Here is a 20,035-nt window from a genome sequence, read left to right on the forward strand (position 1 = left end):
AAGAGGCAGTTAGATCTCTTTTTATATTCCTTGCACATGTACAGCACAGATGTGGTCTGAATTCCGTGCCTTGAGGTTAGAATTGAGCTGAATAAAATCTATGGCATGCTCACTCATTTTTCCTATTCTTCTGCATCCGGTTATTTAGATGCATTTTGCTTTGATACAAGATTGTTATAGAGATGATGTTGATTTATGGTGGATCATACAAAGTTCAGTGCTAAGAAGCGGTGTTATGAAGAGGATCATCATCATTAACTGGAGATGGGAGAACACTTGACCCATTTACTAACTGACTAAATTATTCCATGGCCCATTAGAGAATTGAATGGATGCTAAGTTCAGATCTTCAGTTTTTGGTCTGTTTCTACGTCAGTCTCCAACTAAGATTATTTGATAGATGAGGTCATATCAGTACTAAAAAAAACACTCCAGCGTCCGCCTATAATTCTGCAGATCAACGGTTACATAGTCATAGTCACCTGCTCTTATTTGTAGGTAGTTCCATTTACTTGCTGAAATGTTTAAAGGAGTTGCATAGGGTTTTTACATTGGTGGCCTATCCATAGGCTAGGTCATCAATTTGACAACCAGAAGCCTTAGGCTAGGTTCAGATTGCGTTAGTGCAATCCGTTTAGCGCGAGCGCTAGCGGATTGCGCTAACGCAATGTCTTTTTCGGGGCCGCGTTCAGGGGTCGCGTTAACGTCCCCGCTCTCGCAGATCCCCGATCTGCGAGAGCGGGGAACGGACCTCTGGCGCGCCGCGGACGCTGCAAGCAGCGTCCGAGGCGCGCTACAAAAGACCGGCACATCGCTAGCGCGTGCCGAAAATGACACGCGCTAGCAATGCGCTCTAACATTGCCGGCAATGGGAGCGCTAACGGACGCGGTGCACGGCGTTAATTTCGCCATGCAACGCTGTCCGTTAGCGCTATCCCATTAACGCAATGGGAACCTAGCCTTACCAATCAGCTGTTTCCAGTGCTGGCTGACAGAAGTGCTCAGTTGCACAGGACAGCTGTGTCAACTGCATTATGACCATGGCCAGGTACTGCATATCTGCCCTCTATTCGAGTCAATAATGGGGGATGTGCAGTACTCGGTTGTGAGCTTTATACAGTTGCAAAGCTGTGCTGGGTACTTCTAGCCAGCCCTGGAAATCGCTGATCAGTGAAGGCGTTGGTTTTCACAGCCCCACCTATCAGATATTGATGACATTTCCTAAAGCTAGGCCATCAATGTAAAAATCCCAGGCAACCTTTGGTTTCTTAGCACAGCAATCAGATTTTTCTCCCCGGCTTGTCTATCGGAGGATCTCTCCTTGATTTACTTAAGGTACCTTCACACGAAGCGACGCTGCAGCGATAGCGACAACGATGCCGATCGCTGCAGCGTCGCTGTTTGGTTGCTGGGGAGCTGTCACACAGACCGCTCTCCAGCGACCAACGATGCCGAGGTCCCCGGGTAACCAGGGTAAACATTGGGTTGCTAAGCGCAGGGCCGCGCTTAGTAACCCGATGTTTACCCTGGTTACCAGCGTAAAAGTAAAAAAAACAAACAGTACATACTTACATGCGTCCCCCAGCATCTGCTTCCTGACACTGACTGAGCTCCGGCCCTAACAGCACAGCGGTGACGTCACCGCTGTGCTTTCACTTTCACTTTAGGGCCGGTGCTCAGTAAGTGTCAGGAAGCAGACGCTGGGGGACGCATGTAAGTATGTACTGTTTGTTTTTTTTACTTTTACGCTGGTAACCAGGGTAAACATTGGGTTACTAAGCGCGGCCCTGCGCTTGGTAACCCGATGTTTACCCTGGTTACCAGTGTAAAACATCGCTGGTATCGTTGCTTTTGCTGTCAAACACAACGATACATGGCGATCGGACGACCAAATAAAGTTCTGGACTTTATTCAGCAACCAGCGACATCACAGCAGGATCCTGATCGCTGCTGCGTGTCAAACTAAACGATATCGCTAGCGAGGACGCTGCAACGTCACGGATCGCTAGCGATATCGTTACAAAGTCGTTTCGTGTGAAGGTACCTTTAGGTAGTGTAAAAAAATGTCAATAGTACCAGTTAAAGAAAAGCAAAAAACATTTCACTGGTATATCAATTGCTACATTGCTGAATTATAGGGCTTATTTTTTCGACCTATCATAGGTCTTTATCAAGTATATCCAGAAACATACAGAGCATGCTCATATAGTGTGGCTGGCACACATGCACCAAGCACCACAAAAGCCAAAAACACTCATTTAAATTACAATATATGCAAAAAATATCAACGCAGGACAAATAGTCCCTCGCAGCAATAGACATTAGCATTATATAATAAAAAGATGGAAAATAGTCCTTAGATCCAGTGTTTTATCCATTGTATCAAAACGATGATACAAAACGAATTCTTTTTGCCATTTGTTTTTTAACAGGTCCCTGTTAATAGTTTTTCACACCTCAATTTACATACTTTAACCTTATATGCATGGATATCCTATCAGGGTAACCCCTGCATACAAATTTCTTGCACATTTCGTCCAGTCTCTCATCTATTTTTTCCTCATAAGATACTATCCGCCTAACCCTGATTAGTTGACTCCAAGGGAGAGAGCCGACCATTCCACATGGGTGGTTGCTATTAAAATGCAACAAACTGTTCCTATCCAATGCTCGTACACTATTGGCTGAGTGGGAACATGCCTGGTTCATACCTCCTCATTAGAAATTTTGGCGCTGGTATGATGGCAATCTACTATTGGCTCCCCGCATGCTGCCTGATACATATTCATGATCCACCCTAAGGTAACTATGACTACGGGATTGATAATTATGGATTGGTCGATTTTCTTAATGCTCTTTTGTAAACAATGGATAAAACACTGGATATCGGGACTATTTTCCATCTTTTTATTTCATAATATAACGCTAATGTCTATTGCTTTTTATGCCCTGCATTGATGTTTTTTTGTATATATTGGCTTTTGTGCTAATTGGTGCATGTGTGCCAGCCAAACTATATGAACATGCTCTGTATGTTTCTGGGTATACTTGATAAAGACCTATGATAGGTCGAAACGTTGTTACATGACAGCGGAATAAACTTCAAGAAATCCATTTTGTGGATTTTGTGTAATTAGTATTTGAAGTTTTCCTGTAATCATATCTTGGTGCATCGGGTTGAGACTACATTGCGGGACTGTGACTCCATAACTAGGCTGCAAGTTTGGAGCTGTTGCAAGAGTTGCAATCTAGTTATGGAGTCAGAGTAGCAGGAAAGGGGAACACCTGATAACCTATGGTTTTGCAAGACATTGAAGTTTTTTTTATATTATATGTATCAGCTGTTAGGATGTGCATTGTACTAATATAGTATGATGAAGATTTGAAGTTCTTAACTAAATTCCGAGAAAGCTAAAGGTTATTATATAAGTTTGTGTGTACTAAGCACTATAAGGGACTACAATCTCAATGGTCTACAGTTCTCCACACGCTGAATTATCTACACCTCAATTTATCCAGAACTCATTTTATCCAGAACTTCGAACTCCCGGTATTCCAGACTCGCCTCCTCTTGTTCAAACTTCATGTTCTCCACAAAGTGTAATTCTTCATTCCTCTATTTCTTCCTGCCCATTTCTTTACTTACCTATCTCCTTTTACGTAATTCTTCACTTCTAAGTTCTTCACACCTCTATTTGTCCCATTCTCGTGTTTTTCACTTCTGAATTGCTCCACACCTTACCTTTTCTCTCCAGTTAGCGACTTCTTTCGTGTTTCACATATCTAGTTCTCCACTTTTCCAAATCTGTACACCTCAACTTCTCTTCATTTCCAGTTCTTAACTTTTCTTGTATTTCACATCTCTATTTCTTGACTTCTCTAGTTCCTTACACTTTTAGTTCTTGTCTTTTTATCATTTATTAAAATAATGACATTTCCTTCAATTGTATGTTTTTCTTATGCTTTCAGAATAATCAATTCTCTGGTGAGCTATATCAGTCAGTTTTGGGAATGAGGATTGCATTTCATTATTATGTATTCTTGATTATACAGTATATATATCTATAATTTTTTTTATAAATGGCAGTATTTCCATATTTTTTAGATTAATTGGCCTATTTCTCACTAACTTTATGAACGGTAATGCTGTACGTTTTAAACTGAGGAATAAACTGAAATTCATGATAATTTCAAAGGCTCCGTTTCTTATGCTTAGAATTAGAGTACGGTACAATTGTGTTACTTTGTTATACTTCACATCCTGTTTTTGTATATATTAGGAGTATGTAAAAAAAGATATACTGCTGCAATATGAAAAGCGTATGCCCATACATACTATTCACCTGTATATTTGCATTTATCTGCCTTTAATTTTTATTGCATACATCGGCTATTGACTTATGAATTGTGAAAACAAGATATCACTTAATCATCGGACTGCAGGCACCGGCAAAACAGGGAGCTTGTATCCCTCTTACGATGGAGCGCAAGTGCGTAAATCGACCGCTGCTACATTCATTCCCGATAGGGCCTATAGGGTTGCTGATAGCTGTTGTCACCTTTTTCTTGCAGCCCTATAGAGAATGAATAAAGCATCTGTTGGGCGTCCAACATGCCACACTGTTTTTGTACATGGATAAAAGTTCCCTATCAGCGATAAAAATGCTCAAATTTTTTAATTGAGGGCAACCGCTAATCAGCAAGTTATCACCTATCTTGTGGGTAGGTGCAGACTTAAGGAAGAGACAAACTGCTGTATTTCTCGTGCGAGAATTGCATTGCAAACCTTGTTCTGGCTGTCAGATCTCCTGACCTGAGCTTGACAGCTGCATAGTAATCCATCACGCTGTCTTGCTCAGGTCAGGAGAGGTGCCAGGCCAGTTCCTGCAGTGCGATTCATCTGCAAGTGTGGACATGATTTAGCAGTTTGCTGCTTTGCAGCATTCAGTCATGGGTTTGCCCAATCCCAAGAAGGAAAGGCAATAGCAATGATCTTATGGAAGCAATTTTTGCTATAGATCAAAGTAGGAAGGGCTATAAGATCATTTGCAAACAATTTTGCAGTTTTATATTCATGTCTGCATATACTGCTGCTACCTCTGACCTGGTAGCTAAATGGTACCATAATAACACTGTGGATACAGTTGTACGAAGGCAGCGCTTGGCATTTTAGCTTTTAGATTGCGGAGTCTAGTAACATAGAAAAATATAATTGTCCACGAACCCAAGCACGAAGAACTGTGGTGCAGCAGGAAAAGCAATCGATCAGGAAAAGAATGTCTAGCTCCACTTGTGTTAGGGATAGCGGAACGCACCGAGTATGTATATATATATGTATAAATAGGTGCGTTCGCAACCCGGGGTCCACCGTGCAGGAGAGGAACCTGCTGCTGGCAAATGGCAGCGCTATATGGCGGTATAAGCAAACTCTGTTAACTCCACAGAGTCTCTAGAAATAAGATGCTGTGCCCTGTTAGTGTCACAGGGAACACAGCTAACTGCTGAGCTAATGGCAGTCAGTGGTCACGCACTCAGAAAAGCACACAAACACTCCTCACCGGAGGTGCCGGTATTCTAGGGGCTTATTTCAGCCGGGTGCTTGAACACATACATGGAAACTCCTCACCGGAGGTGCCGGTTTTCTAGGGGCTTATTTCAGCCGGGTCCCTGAATACACACATACAGGCGCGACCACAAATAACAAGCTCATGACATGAGGTGATGCTAGCGCATGGCCGTGAGCAACCTTTTATAGCTGCAGCAGCTTCAGGACCTTCCTAGGGAACCAATGGAAGATGCTACAGTACCTGAGCAACTTCAGGATTTTCCTAGAGGACCAATGATAGCTGCTGCAGTACCTGAGCATGTGACCCCTGACCTCCAATGAGAGGTCTTACCTTGGGCATGCTCAGTGTGTGCAAGGCAGGACTTAGTCCCAGAAAAGCCTGTTCGCCGCTGACCAGTGCAGGCTACAACAGCAGAGCCTGGAAAGGCAGCAGTAACCTTTTGCACAGTATCAGGCTGAGCTAGACGCTGGGACCGACGTCTCCGCTGAGCAGGCTCCACTGCGGTCGATGTAGAATGGGAGACCGCAGCAGACATGGCTCAAGATTCCCCCTGTGCAGCAGCGGGAACTCGACTCCTAACAACTTGTCCCATGAAAAAGTGTTTTATTGAAAAATCCTTAAAAATCGTAGTAATCAGCATAAAAATCAGTAGCCCACAAATGGAGTGGTGTAAATGGGCAGACACGTTTCGAACCTTGCAGTTCTTAATCTTTGCATACCACATTGAGCAAACATCGACTTTATATACAAAATCCTGTCTAAGTCAGGTGATCTATTCTAACCAATTAATTGCGACATTCTTCACCTTTTAAAAAATTTAATATAATGAGATATCCTAAGATTAAAACTATAGATGTAAAGAACACAATACTATATTAATTAAATATAAACTAACCACAATCTAGCAACTTAGAATCAAGACCATAAAATCAAATTCATCATACATAGTGATATGTCAGATCTTGCTTGACATTCATTCCCAAAGGGGCTGTTGTTTGCAAAACATAGATCCACCAAGATTCCCTGTTTAATAATTTTCTATGGTGGTCACGACTAGAGGTGAGCGAATATTTCAATGTTCAGTTGGATTACAATAGCCGAATTTGAAATATTCGACGTTTAATTAGTCGAATATTCACCGAACATAACTAAACGCCATTCATGTCAATGGGAGTCAAAAACAAATGCATGCACAACACCTTATAATGGCCCCAAATGCTGCCAAAACACATCTCAAATGAGTGACTCCAAGGAAGTGGAGGCCTGACGGTCTTGGAGGCCTACTGCTACAGGCAACACGTATGAAGGAGACCCAACCAGGAGTCTACACTATGCTGCCAGGAGTCTGCTATGGCCCAAAGGAGGGATGAAAAATGCAGGCAGGCACTGTAAGTACTCTGGAACCACGGGTACAGATGGGATCGGCTGAGGAACAGCAAAACACTGGCAGCTGCGGGCTGTTAGAAACATGGATTGTTTCCTTCTGAAAGGTAATGTCAATAGAAGTATACCTTCTAATACAAATTAATTCACCTAATGGAATGTTTTGAATTTTTTTAAAGTGGCAGGATGTAGCATAAAGCGTAGAGTTTGTTGCTGTATCCTTCCTAAAGTGAGTAACTATTAAACCTCTTGGTGAAAACCTCAAAGAAATGTCCAAAAAGTCAATTTTATTTTTTTTTGTATGTTGTAAGTAAATTTCATGTTCATGTCATTTTGATTAAGCAAGGTAACAAATTTGCCGGCCACCTGTTTGGTTCCCTCCCATGTCAGGAGGAAGTCATCGAAATAATATCCATACCATCTGATATGAGAACGAAGCCTGGATGCAGCTGAGAAAATGTGTCACTCCTCCCAGATTGCCATATAAATATTTGCTATAGATGGTGAAAAATCTGGGCCCATCGGGGCTCCTTGTTTATGGATGTAAAAATGGTCATTAAACGAAAAATGGTTGTGAATTAGTAAAAATCCTGTTGCCATAGCTATCAATTCTTTTATGGCTAAAGTATAAATGCTATGTAATTTCAAGAATAGAGCCAAAGATTCTAACGCTGAACTGTGTGGTATGCTGCATTAAAGACCAATGACATTACAAGACATTACAATGACAAGATAGCCATAGACTATGTTCTGGCCAAACAGATCCATCCAATGAGGATATAACGTGTTTTGTGTCCCTTAAATAATTAGAAAGATTTTTAACCAGAGGCTGTAGGTACAAATCTAGCAATGAGCTAAGTTTTTCCCTTTAGTTGCCTATTCCCGCAACGATGGGATGCAAGGATGGTGGAAATTTTAGATTTATGAATTTTGGGGAGTGAATAAAAAATGGATATTATTGGAAATTGACCTAAGAAATCTTCTGATAGTTTATCTGTTAAAGCTCCCATTTTAACGCCTTCTTTTACTAGTTTTTTATGTCACTAGAAAATGTAATGGTAGGATCAAAACTCAATTCTTGATACATAACATTATGAGACAATAGGGGCTAGATTTTTCAATAAAACACATTTTTATGGGACGAGCATAGTGGGACTTTCTTTTCCTGATCGGTTGAGACTAGTTGCCCCCTTCCTTTCAAGCTGTGTTTTGCTGCAGTGAGCTGGTAATATAAGTAGCTCTTTGCTGGGAGCCATGAGCAGAGCTCCCTTCTATACAAACCGCCGCAGACAGTATTTGGCTGACAGTTATTTAGTTCAGATAGATCTGGTTATAATACTGATCAATTGTTCATGTTATGATACTTTGTTTATCCTGTTATTTTTTTTAACTTGGCTTGCATTATGATCATCTGCTTGCTTTCTGATTTTGTCCCTGACATAATCTCTTGGTAGTGACCCTGTGTGATGACGTTTCTTGCTGCCAGCTAGCTCCACTGGTCAGCAACTGACTCCTTGGCAACAGCCCTGGATTCTCTTTGTAGATCTCTGTACAAGAGTTAAAGTGTGAGAGCCAGGGCAACCCCTGGGATCTGTTGCTTATGCTAAGTCTGCTAAGTCTGCCATAGAAGCACTATTAACAGCCGTCAGGATGCCATAAACTGTGCACCCCTGAGTTCATCATTCTATAGTGAGAAAGACTATTCGCAAGTGTAAAGTATTCAGGACAGTGGACAATGTTGCCAATTTGTCCCAGTAAATTCACCCAACATCAGACCATGCAATGCTCAGAGAAATTACAAAAAAAGAGCTCCACCTCAAACTCTAAAACCTCAGATAGCTTGTTATATGTTCAAGTTTATGACAGTAGAATCAGAAAAAAGACTGAACAGGTATGTCTTCTTTGCATGGGTTGCAGGTCGCAAGTTACGTCTTTTTAAAATGAACATATGTTCAAGTTTGAAAAGTTGCATCAAAGCAAAGCCCAAAACATATGTAATAATGTCCTTTGGAAAAACGAGACCACAGTGGAGATGTTTGGCCATCATGGTGAAAACCATGCAGATTATATCAGCACAAACGCCTCATACCAAAATTATCAAGCTTTTTGGTGGAATTTTTGTGGAATTATGATATGGACTTGTTTTGAAGCTGCATAACCTGGGCACCTTTTAGTCATTGAGGTCACCAAAGAATTTCAGAGTTAGTTTTAAGGCTATCAATGCAGGCCTGAAAGTTGGTCATGCAGCAGCACAAGGATCTCAAGCACACAAATGTATCTACATCAAAATGGATGAAAAGAAGAAAATAATTAAAGAGAACCTGTTGGAAGAATTATGCAAAGTAAAGTACACACATAGCCATAATGGTGCTGTGATGCTGATTAAAATGATGCCTGCGGTGAAAAAAAATCTGTTTTGTGGTGTTTGTGCAATCTTTGTTCCAAGTTTTCATTTAATGATATCTTCGTGCTTTGGGTTGGGACTGTGGGCAGGGTCTTTTCTTGATGCCCGGGTCCCTTAGAGTAGAGCGAAAGTGAACATGCTCAACTGCACCTCCCTTCATTCTCAATGGGGCTGCTGAGCACTGTTTTGTCTTAATCTGGTAACTACATAAAAAACTGGGATGAAAGTTCCTCATCGGGGAAAACATTTCTTGTCCTGCCAATCAGTGTGGGTCCCAATGGTCAGACTCACACCAATTAGTAAGTTCTCATCTATCCTTTGGACAGGCGATAACATGTTTGCACTGGACAAACCCATTATGCAATAATGTAAAGGAGGGCTAAATTTCATCCAGAACAATGTGAGAGACCGATAGTCATACACAAGATGGTTACTTCAAGTTATTGATGGTAAAGGTGACTCTCCAAGTTATTGATTTATGGGGTGTATTTAATTTTCACACACTGCTTCAACATTTTGCCCTAGTGTTTGTTTCATTAATAATGACATGGTCATGTGTTTTTGCTCTTCTGAGATTGTATTTACTTAATTTCAAGACCTTGCCCTGATAAATAAAACCACAGAATTCAAGGAAGGCTTACTTAGTTTTTCTCATGACTGTATTTCCTATGCATATTTCTATTTGCTGGTTGACAGTTTTAGTGATAGTTTAGAGTTTGCTTCTGCTGCATTTATTGGCACTGACTTGACTTGTTTTGAAACTACTGAAGCATTCTCTTACTGACATATTTCCTTGTTATAAAGATATCTGTAGGCTCGGAGAGAGGGCTATTTGGCAGCGTATGGATTCTATTTTAGATTTTATGAACATGTGCCAATCTTAGCATTGCAGATGCTTGTACCCTTAGATTTAGCCGTGGGTCATTTGAGACAGAGGGTGATAACATTTGGTGTAATGTAACCTTAAAAATGAGACATGTTTAAATATGTTAATTCCCTGTACCATAACATGTTGATAATTATCTAAAAACCTATATCTGCTAGAGTCACATGTATCCAGTCTAGTTTCCTAACAGAAGTAATACTTTTAATGTTGAAAGAGGTTCATTCTCAGCAATTATTCCCTGATCACTTTTAAAGAGGTTGTCCACTACTTTAACATTCATGGCTTATCCTTAGCATAGGTCACCAATGTTTGATTGTTGGGGGTGCGCCACCTGACACCTGCCGCCAATCAGCTGTTCCCATAGTTGATGATGGCCGGAAATGCTCAGTTACAGAGCTTCTCTGTCTATGGATAGTGTCTCTGACCGGGTACTGCACATCCTCCCCTTATTCAAATCAATATGGCGTGGATGGGAAGTACCCAGCCATGGTCACAATTCCCTCAACAGAGCTGTGCAACTCCGTAATTGTGCAGTTCCGGCCATCACCGACCACAGGAACAGCTGATTGGCTGGGGGTGTCGGGTGTTGCACCCTCATCAATCAGACATTGGGGACCTATGGTAAGGATAGGCCATCAATCTTAAAGTAGTGGTCAGTTTTACTCTGCAGATTGGGACAGTGTTACCACTGCTGTCACCCTATCATAAAAAGGAAAATCCACTCCTACAAAATTATATCTGTCCAACCCTGTAATGAGATCCCAATGAGATTTTTTTTATCTTTGTAGTCATCCTGAACTCTCCTTTTAACCTGCTTGACTAAATTTCACAAGAGAGTGCCTTCTGTCTTTTCTGCCGTAGATGTATCTGACAGCTCACACACTCCCATTGTCACTGCCTCTTTACTCCACCTACAAATCATCATCCTGAGACATTAAGCATCGTCTTGAGAGATTTACACTGTTCAAAAAACATAAAGAGAACACTTAAACAACACAATGTATCTCCAAATCAATCCAACTTCTGTGAAATCAACCTGTCCAATCTGTCAACCTGATTGTGAATCAATTTCTCATGCTGTTGTGCAAATGGAACAAACAACAGGTAGAAATTATAGGCAATTAGCAAGACAACCGCTCAAAATGAATGGTTCTGCAGGTGGTGACCACAGACCATTTCTCTGTTCTCATGCTTTTTGGCTGTTGTTTTGGTCACATGTGTCTACAACTCACAAAAGTTGCTCAGGTAGTGCAACTCATCCAGGATGGCACAACAATGTGAGCTCTGGCAAGAAGGGTAGCTGTGTCTGTCAGCACAGTGTTCAGAGCATGGATCAGATACAAAGCGATAGGCCAGTACACCAGGAGATGTTGAGGGGGCTTTAAGAGGGCAACAACCCAGTAGCAAGAATGCTACCTCCTCCTTTGTGCAAGAAGGAACAGGAGGAGCAGTGCCAGAGCCCTGTAAAATGACCTCCAGCAGGCCACTAATATCCACGTCTTCTCAAACTGTCAGAAACAGACTCCATGAGGGTGGTATGAGGGCAAGATGTCCACAAGTGGATGTTGAGCTTACAGACCAACACCGTGCAGGGCGAATGCCATTTGCAAGAGAACACCAAGATTGGCAAATTCGTCATTGGCGCCCTCTGCTTTTCAGGAATGACAGCAGGTTTACACTGAGCAAATGTGACAGATGTGACATAGTCTGGTGATGTCGTGGAGAATGTTTTGCTACCTGCAACATCCTCCAGAATGACTGGTTTGACAGTGGGTCAGTAATGCTGTGGAGAGGCATTTATTTGGAGCCATAGGTTTCCTGACTGCCAATAGGTACCGGAGAGATCCTCAGACCCATTGTGAGACCATATGCAGGTGCACTGGGCCCTGGGTTTCTTCTGATACATGACAATGTTAGGCCTCATGTGGCTGATCTGGGTCAGCAGTTCCTGCATCATGAAGGCATTGATGCTATGGACTGGCCTGCCCATTCCCCAGACCAGAATCCAATCGAGCACATCGGAGACATCATGTTTTATTTCATCCACCAACACCACATTGCACCACAGTCTGTCCAGGAGTTGCATGATGGTTTAATTCATGTCTGGGAGGAGATTGCTCAGGAGAATGTCCACAATCTCAACAGGCAGGACTGTGCCCAGTCATTGTAGGTGGGTCATACAGGCATGTGGAGGCCACACACACTACTGAGCATCATTTCATTGTTTTGAGGCATTTCCTCTGAAGTTGGATCAACCTGCAATTTGATTTTCCACTTTATTTTGAGTATGATTCCAAATCAGACTTCCATGGGATATTAATTTTGATTTACATTTATAATTTTTATGCTTTATTGTTCTCATCGCATTCCACTATGTAACGAATAAAGATTTGCAACTGGAATATTTCATGTGTTCAAGTGTTCTCTTTATTTTTTGAGCGGTGTATATATAGACTCAAGAGGGATAAATAATTGCACAGTCACACATTCTCATATCATTCCTCCCTCTTCACCTGGTATATGCTATTATGACACTGTCCTACAGTCAGTATTGTTCCAGGTGCTGACACTGGCACCACACAGGCTCAGTGTATTAATTTATTGCAATGTAATCTAGCTCCCTGAAATGCCCTGTACCAGCTTCCTGCATGTGCCGCTATGGTTGACTGGCAGTCTATGTTTTGTTCTAAGCACATACAGGAAATCTCTGTACTCTGTGCTATCAGTGTACTGTAGTGGGAAGTATGGAGCAGGAGCTTATCTGATGATCACGTATGGCAGGTCAGGAACAGAGCCGAATTCTAACAGCAAGTAAATTATGAAGTTTTTCCAGAAAACACTTTTAATGCCAAATGAAACATCTATTGTACTGCTGGAAGCCTAGATATCGCAGAATAGTATTGTTATACACTTTAAAGAGGCTGCCCGATACCTATAATGCCCTTTATAAATATCTGTCGTTAAGCCCTAACCACTCTGTTCATTTTCTTTATTTTAAAACTCCCTACAATTCTCCTTATCCAGCTAATTCATATATCTGCTTTTTTTGCTTTACCTTCTGTGACCTTTCTTTTGAGGGGAGTCTCAAACACGACGTCACAGGAGGATGGCCCTGCCATCACATTGCTACAACTTCTATCACACCCCACCCTGCTCCAAAACAGGACGTCATCAGGGGTTGATAGCAGCACCGCCCTACAACTTCTATCACTGTTCTTCAATGAATCTTCATTAGGCGGCGGTGCTCGTGTCACTCACCCTGCTTCCATCACTGCTTTAATTATTTTGTAATAAAGCAAATTGTAAAAGTGATTAGGACTTAAAGATAATGGCCATTATTTATAATGACCATTTTAGTTATTGTACAGTCCCTTTAAAAAGAACTAAAATGAACTACGACCCTTCTACTCCCTGGTCTCAAGGATAGAAGTTACACTTCATTCCTTCTTGGATGCAATAATACAGTTTTCTATTCATTGCCAGTGCCATGAAGCTCACATACACGTTTTTCTGTAATGTCTAAATGCACAGTACAGAGAAGACATGTGAGTCATCCACTTGGTTGTCCCCAAGAAACATTTTAGTCGCAAAAAAAAAATGCTACGACTTTGAAAAAAGTTATGAACACTACATTTCTCCTCTCATTTATCTTTTTTTATTATTAACACTTTATATTACAGATCTGCCTGGGAACAACTTCCAAATAATAGATCATCTAGAGTGGATTAATAAGAACAATTTGAAAGGAATTTTGCTATAGAAGGTGAGCACAAAAACAGTCCTTGATTTCCAGCAGATATAGAAAGTAACTTTATTGGAATATTCTTACACATCGGTGGTGACAGGTGCTTCAACTCATAGCGTTTGGTAACGTATGGTATCACATACATTTGATGTGCACCCCACCCATTACTCAGCAAACACTGACATGATGATATAGCTTAGACCGGACTCTGCAACATATCTGGTGTGATCAAGTTTACATCTCCAGTGATGCATTACGGCAGATCTTCCAGGGTTAGTGAAGGTTAAGACACACTGTCCTTAACCTGCCCCAAAGGAAAAAGTCACAGGTTTGGTGATTTCAGGAGCCACTTGAAGAACACCTGGACATTTTGTCAATGAGCATTGTCAAACAGATGGATTGGCTGAGCTTGAGAAATTTGTGGTCCGTGAGATTCCAGTGTGCCGGTTCCCACGTTGCTGAAAAAGTCACCACCCTAAGCAGCCAGTTCTGGAATCAAAAAGTTTCATAGTTAAAAGTTGAAGGTAGACTTAAATCCATCAAGTTCAACCTATACCCTAACATGTTGATCCAGAGGAAAACCCCATGGAGCAGACATTAATAGCACCATATTAGGGGAAAAATTCCTCACCGATTCCACATACAGCAATCAGACTGGTTCCCTAGATCAACATCTCATCACAGAATCTAGTACACATAATAAGAATCTATTGCCAACATAAGTTGGTTAGGATCTCCAGCTTTGGCCAGTAACAGTTTGCCCCTCAAACATAAATGGGATGTATATTGACCACTCAGATAAGGCTCAAACCACATTGATTTTTGGAGAGTCATGTTCAACCTCCAGAGTGGCATGTGGATTCTCACTCCCCCACATCCTTATATTACAATTTTTTTTAAGTTAATGTATATGCTATCACCAGATTTCTAAACATATTCCAATACATTTTCAATTTACAACTACTTGAAATCAAGGAGTGTTTTTGTGGTCACCTAACCTTGCATTCTCCCATTTTTTACTCCAGTCTAAAATGAAAAGTCTGCAGTCTGTGTGACTGGAGACTTTTGAATCCTCTAGCGCAGGCATTGTGTGCTGTGAGGATTCATCGGTTTCAGAGTCGGGAATGGCGGTGATGAATGTGATATGCATACTCCCGGGCAGAAGCCATCAACTGTATGGATCAATAGTGTGGCCTGCACCAGCCGACCAACGGGCATGGTCATCGAGTGGGCGCAGCCTTGCTCAATACACTTGTATGGACCGAGGCCACGCCGACTAGATAGCTTCTGCATCTAGCGGGCAGTGTTACTAACCTACCTGGGGCTGGTACTTACCCGAACTCTGCGGGGAGAAAATTAACTTTATTCTCCCATGCAGTGTTTCAGTTCCAGGAGGGCGGTTCCGGTGCTGGTTCAGTCAGTGCTGCCCCAGTGCAGAGCCAGTGTCAGTCCGGGCCAGGGGAGCGGTTACAGCTGTTGCTCTGTATTCTCAGAGCGGTGATTAAACCAGCGCTGTCTCCATTCCTGTGACACAAACCAGAACACTGTGGGGGGAATGAAGCTCATTTTCTCCCCACAGCGTTCAGCTACGTGCAGGCGCCGGGCACATCATTAAAGCTATTAACCTACAGATTAACCCCATATCTCTAGGTTAATAGTGTTTTTTCTGGTGACAGGTTCCTTTTAAGTTAAGGAATTAGAAAACTTCCATAATTTTAACAAGTGAAATACAGTATCTATAACCGTAGAGCTTTTTCAATTAAGGTGAAGGGAAATTGGAAATTCAGCTATAATTTCTAATTTTACTTCTGTTTTCTTGTGAAACTTTTTTATTAAGTGCAATCATTTTCCACATTTATCTTATCCCACCTTCCGCCACTGTCGCTTCTAAATCTACAACGTTTGCATTAACTTTGTGAAGCGATTAACAGGAGGAGGCATGTGATGGCTGACAGGTCCAGTGTGTCAAACTCTGTTTAGTCTATTATGTGATTTTTGCATTGTTATGGGCAAGTCAATAAAGCTTGTAAGACATCAATATGCATAGACAGCGCTGTCAGAACATCTTAGCATTTATGCAGTGATTTAGAGGCTCTGTGAATGCTATCAGTGAGTGAGGACAGGTTCAGCATTGATTGGACTCTGTACAGATACATGAAGCCTGAAGGCTATTTTCTCTTAACCATGCAGTTTGCAAGAAAATAAGCTGAGAAATAAACTTTTGCAGTCCTAGAAATGGGTACAATTAGGTGTGTAACTATAATAGATGCAGGGGTTGAAATCGTGCCCTGGCTCAGCAGATTAGGGGGAGCAAAAGATCCCTTTGTTACATATGAAAATACTATTATAATTAAAGACCAGTGATAGTTGGGAGCACAGTTGGAAATTTTCATTTGGGCACACCAGCTTCAAGTTACGCCACTGGATATAATAGTCACTGAGACATTTGAGTCTGATCAACCCAAAACTGAAGTAAAATGTGGAATTATACATAAAAGCAGAAGACCAAGGCTGCCTTAGGATCTACGGTGATCTAAGCCCCAATTCACATCCGACTACCAGTGCACACACTACAGAAAAATTCCTGAGGCATATCCTGACATAGATATCAAAGGGGGCCAAGGGCCGGTTGCTGTGGGGCGGAACTGAGTTTTCTTCACCCTGAAACCCCAATTCTAAACAGGAATCTGACTTGTGTATTGCACTGTAGGATGCATTCTATATTGTCGTTCGAGAGTCCTTATTACCTTCCCCTCCATGGGACCAGATACAGCTGCACACATAACAGGAGACCTTGAATCTGGTTCAACAGGTTCAGTTATACTACAAAGTTCAAGTACATTCAACTGTACATTTAAAGTATGAGATAGATTCCCCTTTGACAGATGTTCCCTTTGCCCGTGTACTAATAGTTCTTGCCTCCATTCTGCCCGACCTGCCCCTGCCTCATGAGCTCTTGTTGGTGCCGGGGACTCCATGTTCGTCAACCCAGCTTTTCCTCTGGCTCTTCCCTGACTGGCCTCTTTAGAATAGAATGAGACATACACTTTAATGCCTCTTCTGGACCATAGGCCTCAGACGGTCCTGGCATGTATGCTAGACTCTCAGTGCACCCTCTTGCTGGATCTAAGCTTGGCACTGTTAGGGCCTATCGCAGCTTGTGCTTGAACTTGGATCTCCACACTGTCTGAGACTATCACTGACTGAACTCTTTTCTCTTTTACTGCTGAACTTGACTGACTAGAAGCAGGAAGTGCTTCCCCTTCGTATCTGATCTAACCCCAACCAGTGTGTGCGTTAATCCCAATGCGTTAAAGGGAACCTGTCACCCCGAAAATCGATGGTGAGGTAAGCCCACTGTCATCAGGGGCTTATCTACAGCATTTTGTAAAGCTGTAGATAAGCCCCCGATGTATCCTGAAAGAGGAGAAAAAGACATTAGATTATACTCACCCAGGGGTGGTCCCGCTTCGATGGGCGTCGCAGGTCCATTCCGATGCCTCCTATCTTCATTCCATGACGTCCTCTCCTGGTCTTCACACCGCGGCTCCGGCGCAGGCGTACTTTGTCTGCCCTGTTGAGGGCAGAGCAAAGTACTGCAGTGCGCAGGCGCCGGAAAGGTCAGAGAGGCCCGGTGCCTGCGCACTGCAGTACTTTGCTCTGCCCTCAACAGGGCAGACAAAGTACGCCTGCGCTGGAGTCGCGGCGTGAAGAACAGAAGAGGACATCATGGAATGAAGATAGGAGGCGCTGGAGCGGACCTGAGACACCCATCGGACCACACCACAGCGGGACCGCCCGTGGGTGAGTATAACCTCTTTTTATCCTCTTTCATGTTATCACGGGGGCTTATCTACAACATTACAGAATGCTGTAGATAAGCCCCTGATAACGGTGGGCTTACCTCATCATCGATTTTGGGGGTGACAGGTTCCCTTTAACTATATATTACCCTGAGTGCTGGAAACTATATCCATATGCGCTGTAATGGTTCCCCTAGTGGACAGGCCTCCCCAATCCCTGAGAACGGCTTTGAGGTAGAACCTCCAGGAAAGTTGAGACACAAACCTGCCATAAGGAGAAAATGCAAAACTATACAAAAACATATAACCATAAAAACATTGATATTCATTACTGTTCACATTAACTTTTCTTGATTTAATGTCTTCTTCTACCCCCATACACATATAGAATTTAATAGTAAAATGTAGGTAGACAGGGAGTATTTATATACTTTAGGTGTGAAAAATGTATTGAAGCACCGTATTGCAATTTTTAATGTATAAAGCTATACTTCAATGTATAAAATATGGTTATTCGACTGGTCCTGTTCTCAATAGCACAAAACCTCATATGCCTTAACATGTGTCTACTGATACTATCTACTTAGACAGGGTAGCAATGTGTGTCCTTTAGTGTTTACCCTTATGGCAGCTGCTATAGTTGAGAGTTAAAAGGAACCTATCACGTGAAAAAGTGCTAGCATTCCGGATTCAGTCATGGGGGCGGTGCCAGCGCCGGTTCAGTCACTGCTCACTGGATAGAGAGCGGCAACTGTAACTGCACCCCCAGCATTGACTGACAGCAGCTCAGAATTAGGGACAGTCAGTCAGTGTGGAGGGCGCAATTACAGCCACCGCTCAGAGCTGTGACTGAACCCATGCCAATGCCGTCATTTGATTGAAACCAGAACACTACCGGGATGTATAAACTTAATTTCCTCCTGGCAGCGTGGGTCTGAGTGCAAGTGCTGGGCAGGTCCAGAATGCTTTCAACCTGCAGATTAGGCTTCTTTTACACTTGCTGTGTTTTTTGATTTTCAATGGGGGCCTTATCCATAAGCCGTGAAAAAGCAGGCTCGATATTTTTTCACGGCCGTAAATATGGCCATACGGCGTATGGCTCTCCGACGAATTTTTGCGGCCCTATAAAAATGTTTGAGGTTAGGCTTCTTTTACACTTTATGTGTTTTTGCGGCCCCAATACATTTTTATAGGGCCGCAAAAACACATAAAGTGTAAAAGAAGCCTAACCTCAAATCTGATAGTTAATAGCGTTTTTTCAATTAAAAGGTTTATGGGGGCGCCAACTAACTGATTGTCGATCAGGGGAGATGTTGATGTGACTTTTCCAATTTCAGACTGCCGATTAATTTGTTCTTCCAGAGATAAGTCGCCATCAGGGATGTCTGTTAGTGAGAGACGGCTGAGATGTCTGACGGATGAACAATTGGCCTAAGAAATGTTCAGCTGACCACCTTATAAGTGTATGATACAACCACTTAAATTGCTGATTACAGCAGCCATTTCACAGTGATTACACCGTGATAAAAACTGTGTAGCCAGTTAGCCAGCTACACAGGGTTTAGCACAATTAACCTGAAGATTAACTCTATATCTGCAACTAAATAGCCTTTCTGGTGATGTCAGATTCCGTTTAAGGCCACATTCACACGTTCAGTATTTGGTGACTTTTTTATATCAGTATTTGTAAGCCCAAACCAGGAATGGAACAATCAGAGGAAAAGTATAATAGAAACACGTCACCACTAGTGTTGAGCATTCCGATACCGCAAGTATCGAGTATCGGCCGATACTTGCGGTATCGGAATTCCGATACCGAGTTCCGATACTTTTGTGGTATCGGAAATCGGAATCGGAAGTTCCCAGTGTATGGTTCCCAGGGTCTGAAGGAGAGGAAACTCTCCTTCAGGCCCTGGGATCCATATTCATGTAAAAAATAAAGAATTAAAATAAAAAATATGGAAATACTCACTCGTCTGGAGGCCCCTGGACCTTACCGATTGTAACCGGCAGCCTCCATTCCTAAGAATGAGCAGTTTAAGACCTTCGATGACGTCGCGGCTTGTGATTGGTCGCGTGCCGCTCATGTGACCGCTCACGCGACCAATCACAGGCCGCGACGTCATCGAAGGTCCTAAACTGCTCATTCTTAGGAACGGAGGCTGCCGGTTACAATCGGTAAGGTCCAGGGTCCGCCGGAGGGGTGAGTATATCCATATTTTTTATTTTAATTCTTTATTTTTTTAC

This window comes from Ranitomeya variabilis, chromosome 3, assembly GCF_051348905.1.
Source record: "Ranitomeya variabilis isolate aRanVar5 chromosome 3, aRanVar5.hap1, whole genome shotgun sequence".
Lineage (NCBI taxonomy): Eukaryota > Metazoa > Chordata > Amphibia > Anura > Dendrobatidae > Ranitomeya > Ranitomeya variabilis.